Genomic DNA, 18752 nt, shown 5'->3' with positions numbered 1-18752 from the left:
TAAATATTCAAAACTAAGCGGATTGAAACGTGCACAGTAAAGACATTAAATGATTAAATCTTTTCACTACCAACCAATGCACCACGAGTGCCCCTGTCGGTCATTTTGGCCAGCCCTGCGGGTAGGTTACTGTACCGCGGGTTTTTACCACTCATTTTGAATGGCTGCATCTGTAATTGCACCTAAGAAGCCTTTTCAGGCCCATCATCCCTTGTGAAGTAACTAGTAATCAGTAATCATGGGAATCTAGAAGGGCCACTGGTATTGAGCAACCAGTGAGCAACATCTGGTATTGTTGTTCTGTTGCTCATGAAGCATAAGAGCAATAGATTTTTAGGTCCTACAAATATTTCAGCTCTTCTGAAGGCAAGATCGCTTCCTTTTTTGCTCCTTTAATTTGGTAAATCCCACATTAACAGTCCTCCACAAATAAATAAATAAAAGAGACCCTTTTTATGCTGCCTCAGAAAACCCACATTTTAAACACTCAGTCACACCCACACCCACAAGAACTGGATTACAAAGGCTCGTACTGTCATGTCAATTTTACTATTGTGAAAACTGAAAGTTCTCTGTCCAGAAAAACAACTACTGAGGTCTGCAAAAGCAGCAGAAAAAGAGATTATGCACTTCGCTCCGTCTCTGTTCAGAGATATGCCAGAAAGCCTGAAAATCTGAAAGACCACAGAAACTCAAACTTGAATCTAGAAAACCTGAAACCTGATCTGTCTGAAACCAACATCAAGCACCGACCCAGTGATATCTGCCCACAACTCCAATTTTCTGAAGATTCACAATTTGCTTTCTCTGTCCGCTATATCTGTTTCACCCCATTCCTGCTTGACTCCTCGACCTCAGCTCTCACCGAGATCTAATCTCCTAGATGTGGTCTGTTGTAAATCACACCCAAATTCTTCATCCAAACACCACTGACTCAAAGAGTTACATTTACAGAGCTAATTCATAGGACATAGTAACAACCTGTTTTAACAAGCAAATCCCCAAGCCCTTTGGCCGTTTGTGATATTCCATTTACAGTCATATGTTGGAGTCAGGTCAGTAGCACAGACAAAAATGTAAACACACCCTTTTTATTCTCTAAGTCAGATAGCCTGTAAAAAGCTACAAAAACTACCGTAACTCGTGCATAGAGAAAAAAAAACAACTAAATCTAATCCATGATAAAGCAATGGAAAACAAAGAGAGCACAGATAAACAGAAGAATAGCAGCAACTACAGTACTGAATATCAGAAACCAAGAGCTGTAACTGAAAATGATAGAGATTCAGAGAAGAACCCTAAGATAAAATGAACCATGCATGAATGCAAAAAGTTTTAGTGTTTTAGTTAAACAGCAATATTGTGTTTATGTCTTAAATCACACCTGTAATCAATTTTTAACTGAATCTGAATAAGTCATTTGAAGAAACTGTTATTTTTGCAAACCTCCAAAAATACTCATAGTGGAGCACTTTATTTAAGTGGTGAAAATCATACTTTATATGTGTTTGACAAAGGTGCTAACACTATTTTAGCTATTTATAAATAAAAATGACATGACTGCAGATAATAACCATGCAGCGAGCCATCAGTAAGGGTCAGGGGTTAGTACGTGGATTTGGCACTACAATACTTTTTGCTTCCTGTATTATGGAATATAAAGATCTAAATTACTTTCATCCCACTGTCAATATTCAAGTTACTGATTCTGATTAATTTTTCACCTCTTTCCTAAATGGAGTGATGTTAGATTGTAGAAAGTTTGAAACCTCTAAGAGTATTATAAAATGGTTCTGTTTCAACAAAAATGATGAAACAAAGAATAACAAAATGCATATTGTCTACTGTTTTATTTTATTAAGCTCACCATATGATAAATACAATGAGTTGTGACTTACAGATGACAGGAAGATGCAATCTTCAGCAAAACCCAGGATTACCTGTTTCTTTCATCAATCTGTTTGAAGAAAATAACAAAATTACATAGACGTTACTAATATTTATTTTCCCAAAAGGATTCTGTGAAATGTTTTTAATGAGCAATTTTATCCTCTGTAGAATATCATGTCTGAAAGGAACTTTGTTCCGCCAAAATTGATTTGGCTGAGTAAAGTAAGGAGTGTTTGCATGTGCAAACAAAATTAAAAACAGACTTTTCCATGTTCTGTTTTTTGTGCTCTTGCAACACATTCAGTCACACCCACACCCACAAGAACTGCATTACAAAGGCTCGTACTGTCATGTCAATTTTACTATTGTGAAGACTGAAAGTTCTCTGTGCAGAAGAACAACTATGAAAGTCTGCAAAAGCGGCAGAAAAAGAGATTATGCATGAAGAATAATCTCACAATAGGCTGGTAATAAAGGAATTACAAGAAGGCCATTGGCCTATAGATAAAATAGATATAGATATAGATAAAAAGTTGAATTAATTTATTTAACAGTGTAATAGTTTTGCGACCTCTTTTCTAAAGTTTCACTTACTGTATTTAAACTATAATGATTGTAATGATTTTTTATAAAGCACATATTTTAATATGTGTTTTATTTTATTAAGCTCATCTTACACACAAAAATACTTTTTTAGATTTCCTTTTTTCTAGGTCCCTTTCAGTTTACAGTCTTTGGGTTAAAGATAAGTCTTTTTTTCAATCAGTTCTACTGCTCGTGACTGAAATGTTCCTTCCTAAGTAAATTGTGATCTGTACAAACTAAGAGATGTAAAAATTCTCCAAATCACAAAAAAAGAAATGACAGTACTACTAAATTCAGAAAGAATAAAAATAGATATAATACTAAGTGAGCAGCTAGTAACCCCTAATTATCTTTTTTAGAGCACTATATGATAAATACAATGAGTTGTGACTTACAGATGACAGGAAGATGCAATCTTCAGCAAAACCCAGGATTACCTGTTTCTTTCATCAATCTGTTTGAAGAAAATAACAAAATTACATAGACGTTACTAATATTTATTTTCCCAAAAGGATTCTTTGAAATGTTTTTAATGAGCAATTTTATCCTCTGTAGAATATCATGTCTGAAAGGAACTTTGTTCCGCCAAAATTGATTTGGCTGAGTAAAGTAAGGAGTGTTTGCATGTGCAAACAAAATTAAAAACAGACTTTTCCATGTTCTGTTTTTTGTGCTCTTGCAACACATTCAGTCACACCCACACCCACAAGAACTGCATTACAAAGGCTCGTACTGTCATGTCAATTTTACTATTGTGAAGACTGAAAGTTCTCTGTGCAGAAGAACAACTATGAAAGTCTGCAAAAGCGGCAGAAAAAGAGATTATGCATGAAGAATAATCTCACAATAGGCTGGTAATAAAGGAATTACAAGAAGGCCATTGGCCTATAGATAAAATAGATATAGATATAGATAAAAAGTTGAATTAATTTATTTAACAGTGTAATAGTTTTGCGACCTCTTTTCTAAAGTTTCACTTACTGTATTTAAACTATAATGATTGTAATGATTTTTATAAAATACATATTTTAATAATAATAAACTTTATTTTATATAGCACCTTTAAAGGTGGCTTCTCAAAGTGCTTTACAGAATGAGAACAATAAAGAAAAAGAATACACAAGATAAAACACAATTACAATATACAGAGGAGACCGTGGATGGTGGTACGAAGAAAAGCAGAGGGGTGAAGAATTGAACCAGTTAAGTAAAGGCTCTTCTAAAGAAGAAGGTTTTGAGTTTAGAAAAGGTGACTCCCTGATATAATTGGGGAGAAAGTTCCAGAGCTTGGGGGATAACAGGAGAAGGCCCTGTCATCCATACAATATAGACAGGCTTGGGGGACAGTTAGGAGAGCAGAATTAGAAGAGTGAAGGTTGAGAGGTGGGGAGTAGGGCGATAATAGTTCAGACAGGTACTGAGGTGTCAAGCCATACAGAGCCTTAGGGGTGAGCATGAGGATTTTAAAGTCCACACGGAATTTGACAGGAAGCCAGTGCAAGGACTCCAGGATAGGAGTAATGTGATAACTTGCACTAGACCTGGTCAGGATTGTGGCTGCTGAATTTTGGACATACTGCAGTTTGTTAAGAGTAGATTTAGATACCCCAGCGAGTAGAGCATGCTTATCATACAAAGAAAAATGTTTTTTAACTTTCTTTTCTCTAGATCCTTTTCAAATTTATCTCTTTATTAAAACAAAGCTGTTGTTTTTTCTAATCAGTTCAACCATGCATGACTGAAATGTAATTTCCTTTCCTTAGTAAATTATCTGTTCAAACTACTGTAGGAGTTTTGTGAATTTACTGTGACAATTTATTAATTGTAGTGGTAAACCACAAGGGGATTCTTTTATGGCTATTAGAAAATCAATCATCAGGAACAATCAGCTACGCACACATGGATTTAATACACGAGATCCTGGTGCAGGCCGAGGTTGCAAGATTTCTGCTGTCAGCGATGTGCCAGACAATGTCTCTCTCAGGACTGTCTAGTTAGTGTTAAGCATAACTAGGAATTCTCTGTGCACAGAAGGTGACTTTGCTGGTCCAAGAAAGTCACTCTTTCGGGGTGGAGGAAACTGATTTTCTCCCAGCGTAGCGCTACTGCTGAATAAAAACTTATTCAGGTTGTCGACAAGAGTCCAAAGGTATGCTCCGGTGATCAAACAGGGCATCCACGTTTGCTTTTGCTAGCGTTTCTCTACTGCAGACTAGACCACAGGATCAGAATTCCTTACATACGGGCTTTCCCCTGGCTGATGCTTTGCTGAAACGAGGTCTGAGTCCCTATATAGACCACACTGGCAGTCATGTGATTGTCTCTAAGGGTGCGTAACAATGGCTGGAGAAGCAATGTTCTGAGCTCTGCAGTGTCTTTTTACTAGAACAAACACAGGTGATGATTGGTTGAGAGTTTGAGACTCAAATGCCCCACAGGTTCCCAATTGGTTGGCAAAGGTGAGAGATGAGTAACAATAACTTCTAACCCCAGGAACATAAACCAGTTGAGCTTAAAGTTTACTAGACAATGAGGCACCAAGATGGTCGCATTTATCATGAGTAGTTCAGGTGGGTAGCTGCGTCAGCATGCGTAGGGTGGGCATAATATACATTAGCAAGCAAAGGCAAATTCAATGTAGGTTACTAGGTGGAACAGACAGTGTTTGCCAGAACATGATTCCCTGACACTCCTGAGACACTTTTTTTCACTATTCAGCCATCAAAACATCGACAATGAAGGAATTATAAGAAGGCAACGGGTCCTTAATAGATAATACATTTATTTTATTTAATTCATAATTTTAATTAATAGCCCTTATTCTGAAGTGGAGGTTTTACTAATTTGAACTACAATGATTGCAGTTATTGTTGAGAGATTCTGGTGAGCTATTATTTGTTAATCAAAAATAATAAAACAAAAGCTGTCAGCTCATATTCTGCAGTATTCCATTAACAAACTATGGAGTGGAAAATAAAATATGTTTAATTTAAAGTGTTCCACCAAAAGAAAGCTCCACAGCCAAAACATTGTTTTCTATTTCTTTTCAGCATGGAATAAGCCTATTACTTGTTCCTTTGCAGCCTACGCATGCTGACACAGCTACCCATCTGAACTACTAGGGAGAGAGAAAGGCTACCGAAAGACTGAATGAGGGCTGTGAGGACAGTTGAAACATCTGATACAGACATTTCAGATGAAGGAAGTGTGACATAGAGTAGGAAGGAGAGGGAACATGTCAGGTAAGAATGAAGTCATAATAACTATGAAATACTCTAGAGGAACTACAGTATGTAGACAGATCAAGTTCAAACACATTTTGATAAAACAAACAGGTTGTAACGCTGCTCTGTAGAGGTGAAAAGGATCCGATGCAGATGCAGGAGTCGCAGGGAGGTAAGTAAACGTACCGAGCGAATCCAGGAGCTGAGTCGTAGTCCGAAGGCGAAGGTAGGTCGAGATCCGGTAAAGGCACTGGTGGCGAACAATCCAAAACGTGTGACAGAATCGTGGTCGAAAAGAGAGCTACAGGGTCAAATCCAAAACAGGCTACGATAGCAAACAATCCAAGGGGCGAGACGAGATCCGAAGTCCGAAGGCAAAAGGTGCAGGCAGAATTCCAGGAAGGCAAAAGAGGGGTAAGAACGCTAGGCTGAGCAACAAGTAGAGAACTCAATACCGAGCAACGGGAATCAGGTAAGAATGGTATAAATAACCCGGCGTGCCGCACGGTAGAGCAATTGCAGGTGTGTTAACTCGTGCGGCGGCGCTTGTTAGTAGTAATCCGCTGCTGGTGCTGATTGGCTCGCTTACGTGTTGATCTCAGCTGGCTGGTGGTCGTGACAGTACCCCCCCCTTCACGGGTGGCTCCCGACGCCCGAGACGGCCGATTAGGATAGTCCCTGTGAAAGTCACTGATTAGTGTAGGGTCCAAAATATCCTTCTCTGGAACCCAAGATCTCTCCTCGGCACCAAAACCCTCCCAGTCGACTAAATACTGAAGGGTACCGCGGTTCCATCTGGAGTCAATGATCTTGTGGACCGTATAAGCCGGGCGCCCCTGAATGCGACGAGGAGGTGGCGGGCAATGTTGGGGAGCCGCAAGGGGCGAGCGGTAAACAGGTTTCAGGAGGGAGACATGAAATGAGGGGTGGATTCTGAGGGTAGGGGGGAGAGCAAGGCGGAAGGTAACCGGGGTGATCCGGGAAAGATTCCGGAAGGGACCGATATATCTAGGCCCAAGCTTTTTGGAAGGCTGCTGTATAGGTAGGTTCCATGTAGATAACCAAACAAACTCTCCTTTCCGAAAACGAGGGGCTGGTCTGCGGTGTCGGTTAGCGAATTTGGCGTGGCGCTGGGTTGACTTAATAAGAGCTGTCCTCGCCATTTTCCAGGTCCTTCGCAGTATGGCAATATATTGTTGCACGGACGGCACTGCCGTGAGTGGAGGTGTGACAGGGATGAGTGTGGGCTGATAACCTAAAGAACAAAGGAAGGGAGAGAGACCTGTGGAGGAGGAGGTAAGAGAATTGTGGGCATATTCTGCCCAGGGAAGTAGTGATGACCAATCATCCTGTGAGCTGGAGGTGAAGGCTCTCAAAAAGGTCAGGAGGCTCGGTATTCTGTAACGCTGCTCTGTAGAGGTGAAAAGGATCCGATGCAGATGCAGGAGTCGCAGGGAGGTAAGTAAACGTACCGACCGAATCCAGGAGCTGAGTCGTAGTCCGAAGGCGAAGGTAGGTCGAGATCCGGTAAAGGCACTGGTGGCGAACAATCCAAAACGTGAGACAGAATCGTGGTCGAAAAGAGAGCTACAGGGTCAAATCCAAAACAGGCTACGATAGCAAACAATCCAAGGGGCGAGACGAGATCCGAAGTCCGAAGGCAAAAGGTGCAGGCAGAATTCCAGGAAGGCAAAAGAGGGGTAAGAACGCTAGGCTGAGCAACAAGTAGAGAACTCAATACCGAGCAACGGGAATCAGGTAAGAATGGTATAAATAACTCGGCGTGCCGCACGGTAGAGCAATTGCAGGTGTGTTAACTCGTGCGGCGGCGCTTGTTAGTAGTAATCCGCTGCTGGTGCTGATTGGCTCGCTTACGTGTTGATCTAGCTGGCTGGTGGTCGTGACACAGGTAAATTGAAGCCACATGGCTAGGTTAGTGATTTATCTAACTAACTGCTTCACAATGCACAGTCATCTGCACTGTGGACTGCAGAACCATAGAAAACACTGCAGAAATGATGTAAAGACTGGACTCAGCTTGGGACTAAGACTCCACCCATCTGAACCTACAGGAGACTTCACTGAAGATGCCCCTGTCAGCTATTTCATTAATGATTCAGGGATCTGTGGCAGAGGGCTGAATATTCTGAACACACTGCCCATTGGCTATTAACTGAGCTATAAAACATTTTACAGATTCCCGGATAACATGAGTACAGATCAAACCAAAAAATACCAAAACACAGAAATAAGGCAGAAGCTTTAGAAGTGGTTGAATCTTACTGGAGCTACTGAAATTTTACGCGAAAAAACAGTCATATAGTTGGTGATGAATTTACCACTAAAGACAGGGAATGAAACTACTGGACCAGAAGTATTGACAATTATATCACTGTACAATTAGTACAGGTGAAAGGGATAAAGTTTGTATCTGTCTCATTTAGACTGATGTTTTCAATTATGGTCACCACATTATTGATGAGATATTGTTGCTACAGAATCAGTTCAGAGGAGCAACCAGATAGTACATTGTGAGGCTGAAGGAAGTGTCTCACACTGACAGTCTGAAAGAACTGAGTCTCTTCAGGCTGAAGGAACTGAGTCTCTTCAGGCTGAAGGGAGTGTCCTACACTGACAGCCTAAAGGAAACAAGTCTTTTTAGACACTGACACTGACAGGCTGAATAAACTAATTTTCAATCAAGATAAGGTCATTCCTATATTGACTCAAGCTGCCCAGCCATGTTGTTGACTGAATGTGCTGAATAGAATGTTGCTCATTGGCATCTCATTTTTAACTGTTTTTATAAAGAATTAATAAAAATTCCTTACACCTATAAAGCACTTCTCTGGTGTTATCATATTTTTTCCCTCTGTGGGATATCAATAATCACTCATTTGTCGACTGTTGCAGCAATGAAGGTCTTTTATTTTACATGCATGGGAATTACACTTTAGTCCAAAAGACTACACCCTGCAACTCAACTTTTTTTCTCTTTAATTGGTTTGCTTTTATTTTCTGAAGGTACTAAATGAAGGTGGGGGCCAGAGTCTAACCTTGTTGCTACGCTTAACAGTTGTTTTCTACCTAAGCTTGCTTGTACAAAAGTTGTTTTTTAAAACCTTACAGACAATGAATACAAAGTTCATGGCTCATACCAAATATGTAGAAATTAATTCTTCAAAAATTTTCAACCCAACATGAGAATCAAAGCGCTTTTCAGGTAATGAGGACTCCCCACCTCCACCAATGTGCAGTATCCACCTGCATGATGCAACAGGAACCAAAGTGCGCCAGTATTCTCACCACATATCAGCTATCAGTGGGGAGGAGAACAGTATGATGAAGCCAGTTCATACATGGGCAGTTAACTGGTCATCCTGTTATTGTTGTCTCTGCCTACTTCTTTTTTTAATCAATCTGTCTACATAATGAGGAGAAGGAGTCAGATAATTAAAATTACTCTTGCAACTGTTGGATGATCAGACTTCCTGCTTTCTTTATGTCGATAGGGATCTTGGTGAGGCTGGGCGTTGAGCAGGACTGTCAGAGTCAGTAGATCTTGCTCTCCTGCAGGTTTAGATATGTAGGATGGACACAGACAGAGGGATCAACCATCTGATGGTGAGACAGAGTCTCTTCTGTGATCAGTCATAGGGAGTAACAGCAGAGACAGGCTGAGGGCTCAGGGACATCAATGGGGGATTGTGGGCTCAGTCTGACTGAATGGCTTGGAGACAGCAGGACTTTCAGCAGACATGCTAGCCTGGAAGCACTAGAGCTGCAGCTCACAGTGAGCAGTGCTCAGAGCTCTTTCTGGCGTGAAAAGAGCTGGGAGGTCTGCAGACAGGAGTTATCTCCTCCATCTCTGGCGTGTGTACTTGCAGCTCAGCATGAGGAACAGAGGGGACTGGGGATGGACTCTATCGCTTAGAAAATCTTCAGAGGTGGGAATGTGCATCCCAGCAGTGTTTACTGTAGAAAGACATGGAGAGCTGCTGAGAATTTGCATGTTTCCTATTCAAATAATGTAGAACTGAAAGAGTTGAACATGATTAGCATTTTATTCAAAGCAGGTCCGTGGAAACAATGAGGCTGTGTGAATGCTTGTGTCTGTGTGTGTGAGTGCTTCTGTGTTACTGTACTGTTCACACAGCTCTGTAATTTAGAAACACTGAATTCCTAATTTCTCAATTTGCACTTAATTTTCTCATCAGGATGAGTGAAGGTGCTGAGCACAGCATTTTGTAAAAAACACAATTATGCTGAGTGTGACAGAGAGAAGGAGATTAGAGTTCAAGTTTCATAAGTATCATATACTGTATTTGGCACTATCCTTATATCCTGAGAATGCGAAATAACAACTAAATCATGTCAGACAGGAGGTCAGAGCAGATAAGAGACAGCATGTACTATACTGACAGCTATACTGTAGATAAAGACTTGAGACACGCCTTTCCCGCTACTGAGCAGTCAGGCCATGTCCTCACTGATGGTTAAAGAACACTGCATGGTCAGTTTCTGGGAATTAGATAACACCCCTCTGGTTGCCTGGATAAGGCCAAAGCAAAAAGCTGTTATTGAAATACTGTATATTACTACAGGGCCTGTATCTATCTCCATTTCAAAAGTATCTCCAGACATTTTGCAAACATCAAAACTTCAGCATCACAGTTTCTGAAGCTGGTTTAAAAAGCAGGTAAGAACAGCATACTTGTTTACACACCACCGGGTGGACTTGTATGACAGTTTACTATATTCAAGTATTTACTACAGTAAAATGTACAGTCTCTTCTATACAGGGATCTGTACGAACACCATCCCTGGCCATTAGACTGACCACAGCATCCAGATTCTACAGCTGAGATAGGATTTCATCACAACAGCACTAACTATTCCTCCATAGTGTGTTTTTGTAAACTCACAGGAGTGACACAAAGTCAAGTCTTGATTAACCTAGAAAGGGTGTATACATAAAAATTATCTCCAATAAAATGTGGCCGGATTAGCAACTGCAAACCTGTCATCATCTTCTGTATGTTCTCAGCATAGGAGTCTGCTGGAGACATCTGGCCTTGAGCAACTTTTCTTTGTGTAAAAGTGCTTTAAAAATGCTTGTAAAAGCAAACTCAGTCTATTTCAATAGATTGTTTGGTAGAATTTAAATGAACTGAATAGTAGTTTCTTCCTCTTCTTAAGCCATGATGTCAAATTTCATCATAAAAGCCAAGAAGAGTTTAGCCATGTTTGTCTTCCTGTGTACGATTATCATTTCACACTTGTAACCATCTGTTCACTTCCTAAAGCAGCAACGACTCCTAATAATGTCAACAATTATAATCATGAGGGGTTAAGACTGAACCACTAACTGGACACAGGACTCCCAATATTGCAATATTGAAATAAAGACCTTACTCAGGTGAGAACTCTCTCTTGTGGCTTCCTTGATAGGTAAATTTCCACAACAAGATTGGCACCCCAGATGGGACACTAACCTGAGCGTGGACGGCTGCTGAAACTCCATCCTGGCCCGGACAATTTTAGCAAATTGGACGAGCCTCGGAGGATAAACTGTTTGTCCTTCCTGAGACGGGTCTGGAGAATTCACGGCTGTCTGACGTCAGTAAGTGATCCTTTTAACAAACTTTTGTTTTAAGACGATTTAGAATATTTTCTGTGGTTTTATTGCAGAAAGAGAGGAGGCCGGTGAGGGTGTTCTCACGCGGGTTTGATGAGTCCAGAACTCATATAAAGAACTTATCTTAACACAGACGTGTGGTTTTTGCTCTGCAGAGTAGTTAATGTGATAAGGTTCTAAAGTAAGGCACTGATCAGTAAAAATGGGAAATGAAATTCAAAGACGGAAACAGGACTGAGCGGTCCAGCGAAGTACATGTACAAAGAATTTGGAGAAAGGGGAATAAAGTGTCTTCCATCATGGAGTAAGTTAGGTTTTCCAGAAAATGGTAGTTTTAGTACCAGGCAGATACAACAACTATATGAACAGTTAAAAGAAAAAGAGAAAAAGGGAAATAAGAAAGTCGACTGGAAGTGTTTTGAGTTGTGGAAAATTGAGGCGCAAGTTAGAGAAAGACAAAGTAAGTTAGGCAATAGTGTAAAGAAAACTGAAACGCCCATGAATATAGTGGGAAGAGAATGTGGGTTAATATACTGTCAACCTTTTTCTGATAATATGTCAGGATGGACAAATGAGAGATGGCCCCGTGTAGGTAGTTTTCAGCCATGGGCCATACGATTATTACACAAAATGACAGATTCACTTAACCCAGAGGGAGATCCCGGGTGGGATTTTAAATATATGTGCAGATGTGTACGTGTGTGGGAGGAATGTGCTAAGAGGCATGAATCAGGATGGGGTAAGAAACCTGAACAGATGATGTTGAGCACTACTAAAGTGTATCCCGAATTAGATTGTCTTGCAGTAGCTATTGCTCCTGTGACTACCCCTCCGTCGCCTCCACCATATGGGGAGGGCCGGCCGGCTTATAATAGGCGTATAATAGGCGACGGGATGAGAAAAAGGGTGACACGGAGGGGATGCTCTCGCCGTCCCGCACAAGGAGAGGAGTGCGGTATGGTGGGGGTCGCTCCGCAGATCTTTCTGCCGTTCCACATCCCAAGTCCATGGAGGAGGGAGAGGGGGTGCTCCACATGCCAATGATTGAATGTCCTAATCCCCACACCGGTGATAATGAGGAACCTACTGTCCTCGTTTATCGCCCATGGAAATTAACTGAGTTGGCGGCAGTTATTGGGGAGCTGCCAAACCCCAAAACCAATGGGCGTAAGTACACAACAGCCCTGAGACGGCTAGTAGCACAAAGCAGACCCACGAGCGGAGAGCTAGAGACTATTTTTATAAAGACTTTGAAGCTTGATTATGCTTGATTATGGTGATGTAAGGGGAGATGGTCAAGATGAGTTTAGCCCTGACCACCCATACAGCAGCGACGCTGGCAGTATCTATCAGACCCAGCTTAATGCCATATGTCGCAGAATAAAGGCTAAATACCAGGGGAAAGTGGATTGGGTAGTGCTAAGGCGAAGTAACCAGAAACCCGGGGAAACCTGTAATGACTTTTTGGAGAGATTGACTCCTCTCTTCAGTAATCTTAGTGGCCTGTCTGAACCCCCAGCAGGAGAGGCAGGATCAGTTTATGAAACCCAACTCACTAACCTTTTTGTAGAGGGACTGCTTCCAGAAATAAGTGGCATGGTAAAAGCTACCTGTATAGGCTGGGACACTGCCCGATTAGCAGAAGTATGTCGCCATGTTTATCATGCTGAAAGACAGCTCACAGACAAGAGAGAGCGAAAAGCCCGAAAGGATAATTATCAGCTTCACCAGCTGCAAATGGCTCAGTTACAGTTTTACCAGAGTGACCAGAACAGAGGGAGAGGACAGCGCGTCCGGCGAGGCCAAAGAGGAAGAAGCAAAAGCCCGAGAGGGGACTTCAAGACTTGCTTCAAGTGTGGACAGACGGGACACTGGGCTCGTGACTGCCCCGAACACAACACAGCAAAACGAAGAAGCAACGGCAACAACTGGGATCTACCACCACCACCTCCACCTGAGGTAACCGTGAGCTCACCCTGGCAGGAGGAAAAAAGGGACTGACGTTCATCGCAAGCTGAGGTAGGGCCTGAGGGCACCGAGACTTTTATCTTATCTGCCCTCTCTCCCCCGTCTCAGCTACCCAAGGTCACTTTATACATAAATGGAGACCCTTATGAAATTTTATTGGCCACACATTTGTTAACAGAGACCCTATTTATAGGTTCTACCCGTCCTCAAAATCCATTTTAACAATAGGAGTAACAGGACATCCCACAAAGTCTTATTTTACTGCACCCCTGACAGTGGAATGCCAGCAGCATTGGTTTGGGCCTGGTAACCACTCCTTCCTCCTTTCTAAAGGGTACCCTGTTAATATATGTGGCAGAGATTTACTCTGCAAAATGGGCCTCACCATCGTCTGTTCAGAAAAAGGGCTTGAGCTAACCCGCAATGAAGACTGCTTGCCACGCACCATGTTGTTACAACACTCATCCACAGTCCCTGACTAATACTATAGCTGGGACTTAGTGCAGGATGAGGAACAAACGCCACAACTTCTTTTACAAGAAATAAAAAGACTGTAGTCAGGCCAAGGTGATTTTCAGGACGTGAGCAATTTACATTGTACAGCAGAGGTTCGTTTTGGAGGTCCAGAGGTCCAGATGAGGAATTTGAGATGGCGTTCAAGGAAAAAAGTAAACTTGGACTCGTATGCCTTCGGGGGTATGCCGAGGCTCCTACTGTATTTTCCTCTGCATTGCAGGACTGTCTCTCAGGATTTGGGTTTAAAAACGGTAGTACACTAGTGCAGTATGTTGATGATTTGTTGATTTGCTCTCCAAGTGAATCTTGGAGCACTTGAAGCGCTTGCGTTCAGGATACTAAAGATCTTTTAAATGATCTTGCCAGTACTGGAAATAAAGTTTCACTATCAAAGCTGCAGCTTGTAAAAAAGAATGTACGATATTTGGGTCATGACATTTCTGCAAATTCATGCTCAATTACGAATAACTGCGATCCAAAAAATTCCAAAACCCCGCACCAAGAAGGAAATGATGTCCTTCTTAAGCTGCACAGGTTACTGTAGGGCATGGATACCTGGGTATACAAAAATAGCACAGCCATTGTCTGACAGGGCGCACGCCTCAGGCCTGAATATGACTGACAGACTGACTTGTACTGAAGAAGCGGAAAACACTTTTGGTGAACTCAAGACTGATGTCTGCCCCTGCATTGGGCATTCCTGATATGACTAAGGGGTTTACTTTATGTAAATATCTGGTTTCTACGGTGCTGTCCTTTTACAAGAGCACAGAGACTGTCTTAAACCAGTTGCTTATTATTCTCAGCGACTTACCTCTGTAACCAGAGGCCTCCCAACCTGCCTATGTGCTGTAGCGGCAGCAGCTACAGCTGTCATGGCTTCTGCCTCTTTAGTTTGTTATCGTCCCGCTGAAGCTTTTGGTTCCACATGCTATGGCTTCTATCCTCCTTCAGAGTAAAACTTCAGATTTCTCTTCCGCGTCTACTCTTCACTACCATCATGTCCTTTTATCTCTGCGGCATGTTACTATCGAGCAATGCACAGTGTTAAACCCTGCAACCTTGTTGCCCACTCAGGACGAGGGGGAGCCACATGACTGCCTGGCGGCCATCACTTCTCAGGTAACGCCCAGGCAGGATCTCTCTTCTTCTCCCCTTCATAACTCTGAGTTGCTCTTCTATGTTGATGGGTCAGCTCGTAAGGACCCAACCACCGGATTGAGTCATGTGGGGTTTGCAGTGGTCTCTGACCACTCCACTGTCGAGGCTGCACACCTCCCTTCGCATTTATCTTCCCAGGCAGCCGAACTTTTGGCTTTAACAAGGGCTTGTGTCCTGGCAACCGGAAAGTCAGTTACTATTTACACTGATAGTAGATACGCTTTTGGGGTTGTGCATGACTTCGGTACTCTCTGAAAGAATAGGGGGTTTCTCACATCACAAGGCACACCGATCCAGCACTCCCTCCTGATAAGCAATTTGCTCGAAGCTATTTTGTTGCCCAGCTCTATTGCTGTGTGCAAGTGTGCAGCACACATCCACTTGCTGGATGAAATTTCAAGAGGCAACTCCAGGGCCAATGCTGCAGCAAAGGCGGCTGCAGTATCTCCTTTTTCTTCTGCACTTCTACTTCCCCTTCTTAGCCCTGAGCCCGCAATGGCTTCACTATCTGACATGCAGGCCCTGGCCATTCCGGCTGAAAAGGCAGTCTGGAAAAAGTCTGGCTTGTTTTCCAATGGGGTCTGGCTAGGCCCAACGGGGAAACGATGTCTTCCCCGACGTTTCTTCCCCTATATTGCTAAAATGACACATGGGCTAGACAATGTGTCAAAAGGAGGGATGGTAAGTATGGTAAGTATGCACAACTTTTGCAGAGAAATTTTGTAATAAACGTCTCATTTGTGCACAAAACAATGTAGGACGAGGCACTAAAACTCAGGCCTCAGCGCACCCCACATGAGAATAGGGCTTCCAGAAGTAAAGGGGGAGGCCACAGACCTCACCCACTTAGATGAGTGTTTGGTAGCATATTGCCGGAAAATGTCTAAACTTGTTAGTGATATTCATAAACAGGTTAAAGCTGCACTGTCCGCACCAGACCAGGACCTCTGCCACACACTCCAGCCAGGAGACAGCCAGGAGAAAAACAGCAAGAATCAGACTCCATTCCCCATTTAAATCTGTCGTGCGAGGCATGCTTTTTGGATGCATGAAGTAAATCCCACGATCGCTTTTGAACTTGGACAAAGTACTTCCAAAGGAGCGCTATGCGCAAAGATTTAACAAGCTCAACCCCCGCCGACGATTCGGTGTGAAGAAGCAGAACATTCAAGTTTCACAGACAGAAGTAGCACGCCAGTACAACCAACATTAAAGCATAGGGCACACTATGATTTGCATTGACACAAAAGTGATCTCGGCAGACGTCGTTCCCTGTATAACGCAAAAAGTGGCAAAACGCTTTTGGGTTGAGAGGACACAAGAACGTTTTTGGTTTTTGCCTTGATGTCAAGCTGAGAAAGAATCTTTAAACACTTTGCTTAGTTTCTCGAGAAACTGCCAAAACACAGCTCCCTCCCTTTCATCTGAAGTCAGCTGAAAGGGGGTCTCAACAGAAGCACCTGGCAGTGGTGGGATTTGATCCCACACCCCAACAGAGACTGGGAGCCTTAATCCAGCGCCTTAGACCGCTCGGCCACACAACCCGCTGTGCTCTCTCTCTTTGTCTCATTAATTGCCCGGAGGAAGCCGGGTGGGTTTTGCTCTTGTCTCCCGACTTAGTGGCGTTATGACCGTGGAACCAACTGCACCTGCTTTTTCTGAGATGCTTCCCCTCTCATGGGGAGATCTCGACTTCTTTAACACCTCTGGATAAAGATCTTCTGTGGAGCAGGTTTCAGACCTCTGCGTACAGCACCCTTGATGTCATTTTATTTTTACAGCAGCCGCATCCGGAAAGTTGTGTCTTTTACGTTTTATTTGAACAACAAAACTACATACAATACAAACAAGAGCACATATTACGTATCAAGAAAATCGTCAGGGGCACATGCTATAATACAATTACACTTATACAACACACCCACAGTATTCTAATGGTGGACTGCAGATCTGTGCTATAGTTCAGTCAAATTCGAAGGATCCAGCAATCGTACTGGATTTGACTGGGATTCTGAAATGTCTCTTGCAAAAGTATTCGGGTTTGCTTGAACCTTTGATAAAAAAAGTGATCTGATCTGAAACTACCCAGCTTACAAACTCTGAGGTAGTTGTCACTAAACTCGGACGTGATGTGGCACACATGTGCCATGTGCCTTTACTTTTGTAAAAAACTGGTATTGGGAAAAGTTTCTTAATATTTCTTTTGATTAGCATGCAAGAAAATGTGTTCATTACCTATGGAATTTCCCGCCAGCGTGGAGTTTGAATTCACAACCTTGAGACTCAGTGTTCAAGAGTCACAGAAGAGGTCGGCCTGGTCTTCAGTTTGCCAACGATAAGCTCCGGCAGTGCTCTTCTGTAAAGCAGACTGTTCGGATCGGTTATGTAGGACGGCACTTCGATACTAAGATCATTTGCAGTACACTCAAAAAACATAGACGAAGAAGGTGTCACAGTAAGGTGAACCCTATGGGCGAGGGATGTTCCTGCCTCGTGTACGACTACACCACCTAGCAATACAAACGGGTGCTAGGGCCCCTCTACATTACCACAGGTTCTGTTTATCTCCTAGAATCACCAATGCACACACAGACCAGCGACAAGCATTTGTATTGTATAAGTGCCCTTTTTATTTTCCAACTACATTCACATGCACTATCACCCAAAAACACAACGAAAACAGAATTCACAGCAGCAAGAGGTCCTTCCCAGGGTCAAAATGAATACAGAGGGGCAGCAGTCTTTCCTGTAAAATACTAAAGAGAGGTCCCTCGAACGTCTCTACTTAGTACCTGTAGTCTCTGATGGCCCACTTTGAGGAGAGGGGTATCGCCCAGTCCTATTTCCCCAGTCTCTGTTCAGGTAACAATAGAAATCCTCTGCGACTATATTACATTCCTCTCAGTTTGAATCGGCTAACTGTGCCAGTTTCCTTGTTCCTCACCTTCAGGTGTTAAAAGTCTCTGTACAGTACCTCTGTTTCAATGCCAATGTCTCCTGTTGTCGTCAGTTACTGAACCAGTAGATCCTTGCCTCCAGGTATTAGAAGTCTATGCAGAGTACCTCCGGGGTCTTGCACTCTGCAGCTTCCCTTGTGCTGCCTGTGTCGTCTCCAGGGTCCAGTGGGAATAGGGAGCCCCCTCTGTTCTGTCTCAGGTCTTTTAATCCCTCTCCTTAGCCAATCCCTTTCAGGGGGGTTTCCACTTTCCCTGTCAGAAACGGGTCCAGGAGGAAGCTTGTGTTGTTTGAGGGGTGTTGGAGTGCTGAGCTAGGTGTCATGGAACCTTATCAGTTCACCCCTTGGTCTGGCTAAAACTGGCTCAGCGACTCCTCACACCTCCAAGTCTCGATACCTAATTGCTCCCTGAACGACTTGGGTTTGACTGTTTTTACAATTGGGACAACTGCAGTCACCCCCTTGAGTGAGAGGCAACATTGACACCATCCTGGAAATCAACATAACCTAATCAATCACAGCCTGTTACTGCCTCAATGACCCACACCCTGTAACACAAATCAACATAACCCAATCAATCCAAGACCGTGACTGCCTCAATGACACACATCCTGCTACACAAGCTTCACCTGGAGCACAATGGCTGTGTTTTCAGCTACGGAAACTTCCTGTTGACAAGTCGGTGTTTGTGTTGCTTTTTCTGCTCAATGGAGCTGTATTAATGCAGGCACACGTGCTTCCACGGCAAGTTATTTTATTAGTGCTCACAAACCAACACACTGCAGACACCTCTGATACTGTCACTGCTTGTGGG

At 42.9% G+C, this 18752-nt stretch overlaps 1 protein-coding gene across 1 annotated transcript in view; it reads right to left on the bottom strand.

Moving 5' to 3' along the window:
• The window catches only part of LOC107076224 (nuclear GTPase SLIP-GC-like), a 40743-nt gene extending 37652 nt beyond the window's left edge, over positions 1–3091 (bottom strand). The window contains exons 1-2 of the mRNA XM_069198962.1: positions 2871–3091; positions 1899–1957 (exon numbers count right to left, since the gene is read on the bottom strand). The gene's annotated coding sequence lies outside the window, so the exon portion shown is untranslated. The remainder of the gene's footprint in view (positions 1–1898; positions 1958–2870) is intronic.
• Between the last annotated feature and the right edge of the window lie 15661 nt (positions 3092–18752).

The sequence above is a fragment of the Lepisosteus oculatus genome, chromosome 14 (assembly GCF_040954835.1).
Source record: "Lepisosteus oculatus isolate fLepOcu1 chromosome 14, fLepOcu1.hap2, whole genome shotgun sequence".
NCBI classification, from domain to species: domain Eukaryota; kingdom Metazoa; phylum Chordata; class Actinopteri; order Semionotiformes; family Lepisosteidae; genus Lepisosteus; species Lepisosteus oculatus.
The sequence above is the reverse complement of the archived record's forward strand: the minus strand, read 5'-3'. Positions and strand labels throughout refer to the sequence as shown.